Genomic DNA, 3,106 nt, shown 5'->3' on the forward strand with positions numbered 1-3,106 from the left:
TCTTGGGGGTCTGGCCGGCAGCCTGGGCCTGCATCCTCTGCAGCAGCCAGCTTAGGCCCGGAGTCAGGGCCTTGGGGCTTTCGAGCAGGGCCAGGAGATGGTCTGCACGAGAGGCCCAGCGGCCAGCCCGAGCATCCTCACACGTGCCCTCGGGGTTGATGAGGTAGAGGACGGCGGCGGCACTGAGGCGGGCAATGTACTTGGCCTCCAGGACCGGGCCTGGGGGCAGCCCTGGCCCCTCAGGCTCGCCCAGGCCCAGGGCGTCCTCCACAGACAGGCACTGTGGGCAGAGACAGGTGAGGAGGGGCTCTGGGCCCACCAGGGAGGGGAGAGGCAGGCCTGGCCAAGGGGCTTCCCCACAGGCCTGTTTCCTCTCCCTCCCAGGTCCAACCACGTCCACCATCCTCTCTCAAACCCTTGTGCCCTTCTGTCTCCCCAGGACCCTGTTCTGCTTCCCCAACTACACGGAGAGGGGTCCCCAACAGTGGTCCCCCATCCCCAGGGGACTCCCCTGGAGCCACTGCCAATTTGATGGCTGGGGACCGGCAGGGGGAGGTGGCCCTGGGGTCCTGGGGAGAAGAGGGACTGTGTGTCCCTGGAGAGGTGTGCCTGTCTGCCCTCATGAGCATGAGGGTGGGCTCTGGCCTGCGGGGAGGGCCAGGGTGCCCAGGTACTGCCGCCAGCCTCCTCCGCCTCCTGGAGTTTGCCCAGGGCCCTTTGCTGCCAGTTGGCAGGGCGGAGCGGGCGGGAAGAGGCCAGGGCTGGGGGACCCGTCGGGTGGGGCTGTTACCTTTCCACACGGCCCGCTGGCGCAGTGCACACGGTCCGCCAGCGTATTTAACAGGCCGCCCAGTGCCTCTTGATCCACAGCTCCCTGGCCGGAGGTGAGTAGATTCAGCAGACCAGCAGGCGGGGGCGCTGTCGCCGTCGCCGTCACCGTCACCGTCACCACCAGCACAGCCAGCAGCAGCCCAAGCTCCACGGAGACCAGGGACGCCATACTCAGCTCCCAGCGTGCTCAGTGGGTGTTGCTGTGGCCAAGGCCCAGTGCTTCTGGGCTGGCTGAGGGCGGCTTTGCTGGGGTTGTCCAGGGCCAGATTGGGGCTGGGCTAGGACCCGCCCGGCCCGGCCTGCATGAGGACCTCTCCCAGGTATTCCTGCAGAGCTCTGTGATTGGCTGCTGGAGATGCCTGGGTTAACCATTCCAGCCACAGATCCTCCCCAGTAGCCTGAAGCCACTGCTGGTGGGGGGCGAGGGCTGGGCCCCTTCCCCTGGGGGCGAGGGCTGGGCCCCTTCCCCTGGACAGGCAGCCTGGGTGGGCTTTTTTTTAGATAGAGTGCAATGGCGTAATCTCGGCTCACTGCAACCTCTGCCTCCCAGGTTCAAGTGATTCTCCTGCCTCAGCCTCCCGAGTAGCTGGGATTACAGGTGGCACCACCACACCCGGTTAATTTTGTATTTTTATTAGAGGCAGGGTTTCTCCATGTTGGTCAGGCTGGTCTTGAACTCCCAACCTCGAGTGATCCGCCTGCCTTGGCCTCCCCAAGTGCTGGAATTGCAGGTGTGAGCCACCGCGCCCGGCCAGCCTGGGTGGGCTTCTGTCCTCTTCCTGCTGCCCCTCAAGCTGTGGGGCAGAGCCGGAGTGTCCCCTTCTGGCTCTCCATCTGGAGGCTGCCTCCAAGCTGGGGGACGCAGGGCAGAGGTGCACAGATGCCCCCAGAGCCTGAGAGCTCCCAGGTCCATGCCTCTGCCCCTCCCAACAGAGGCTGCCCAGACACCCTTGGTGGCCCCAGTTGGGGTGGGGACATGAACCTCTTCCTGGGTCCTGGGCTATGGTCCCTGTTGGGGACTGCGATGGAATCAAAGGAACTGAAAAGGTGCCTGCTGCGTCATGCTCCCTTAGGCCAGAGAAAGCCCCAGGAAGCTCCAACACAGACAACCAGGAAGACGGACCTGGGCCCTGGCAGCCACCTGGCCGGGCTTGGGGCAGGATAAGATTGAGGTAAGACCCCAGCTCTAGCCCCCGGGGCAGGGAGGCTGTGGCTCCCAGCCCTGCCCTCCCTGTGGGCTCCTTCTCTGGCCTTTGAGCCTAGAGGCCTTATCTCTACTGTGGTGGTGATGGCAGAAGTCTGGGGGAAGGGGAAGGCAGATCTCAGGGCAGCTTTGCCTTCTGAAGGGGGAGTCCAGATGCCGCCTCCTGCCCAGTCCAGCCAGCCTGACCCTGAGTGTTGTGGGTGGGGCTGGGGTGGGGAGCTGGGTGCCTGAGGCCCAAGGACTCTGTCCTGCCATGTGCAGGGCGGGACGGTGTGGGGAAAAGAGAGATCAGCCTGTTACTGTGTCTATATAGAAAGAAGTAGCCATAAGAGACTCCATTTTGTCCTGTATTTGAGATGCTGTTAATCTGTGACCCTACCCCCAACCTTGTCCTTGCAAGAGACATGTGCTGCGGTGACTCAAGGTTTAATGGATTTTGGGCTGTGCAGGATGTGTCTTTGTTAAACAAGTGCCTGAAGGCAGCTTGCTGGTTAAAAGTCATCACCATTCTCTTAATTTCAACTACCCAGGGACACGTACACGGCCAAAGGTCGCAGGGACCTCTGCCTAGGAAAGCTGGGTATTGTCCAAGGTTTCTCCCCATGTGATAGGCTGAAACAATGCTACCAAAAGGTTTATGGAGATGTTTGCATATGCATCTCAAGGCACAGCATTTTCCTTTGAACTTATTCATGTCACAGAGGTGTTTGTTCATACTGCCGATTTCCTCTTTTTTCTTTGATCCTATTGTCCTGCCACTCCCCTGTCTTTAAGATGGTAAAGATAGGCCGGGCGCGGTGGCTCAAGCCTGTAATCCCAGCACTTTGGGAGGCCGAGGCCGGTGGATCACGAGGTCAGGAGTTCGAGACCATCCTGGCTAACACGGTGAAACCCCGTCTCTACTAAAAATACAAGAAAATTAGCCGGGCGCCGTGGCAGGCGCCTGTAGTGCCAGCTACTCGGGAGGCTGAGGCAGGAGAATGGCGTCAACCCGGGGGGGCGGAGCTTGCAGTGAGCCGAGATCACGCCACTGCACTCCAGCCTGGGGCACAGAGCAAGACTCTGTCTCGG

The sequence above is a fragment of the Theropithecus gelada genome, unplaced genomic scaffold, assembly GCF_003255815.1.
Source record: "Theropithecus gelada isolate Dixy unplaced genomic scaffold, Tgel_1.0 HiC_scaffold_1562, whole genome shotgun sequence".
Lineage (NCBI taxonomy): Eukaryota > Metazoa > Chordata > Mammalia > Primates > Cercopithecidae > Theropithecus > Theropithecus gelada.